This window comes from Lampris incognitus, chromosome 19 (assembly GCF_029633865.1).
Source record: "Lampris incognitus isolate fLamInc1 chromosome 19, fLamInc1.hap2, whole genome shotgun sequence".
NCBI lineage: Eukaryota > Metazoa > Chordata > Actinopteri > Lampriformes > Lampridae > Lampris > Lampris incognitus.
This window is the reverse complement of record NC_079229.1, coordinates 38,335,392-38,335,623: the sequence shown is the minus strand read 5'-3', so window position 1 is coordinate 38,335,623 and position 232 is coordinate 38,335,392.

The window sequence follows — 232 nt, the reverse complement described above, 5'->3', positions numbered from 1 at the left end:
TATCCCAGGCAGCAACCCTCCAGCTACTGCCACTATCCCAGGCAGCAACCCTCCAGCTACTGCCACTATCCCAGGCAGCAACCCTCCAGCTACTGCCACTATCCCAGGCAGCAACCTTCCAGCTACTGCCACTATCCCAGGCAGCAACCCTCCAGCTACTGCCACTATCCCAGGCAGCAACCCTCCAGCTACTGCCACTATCCCAGGCAGCAACCCTCCAGCTACTGCCACT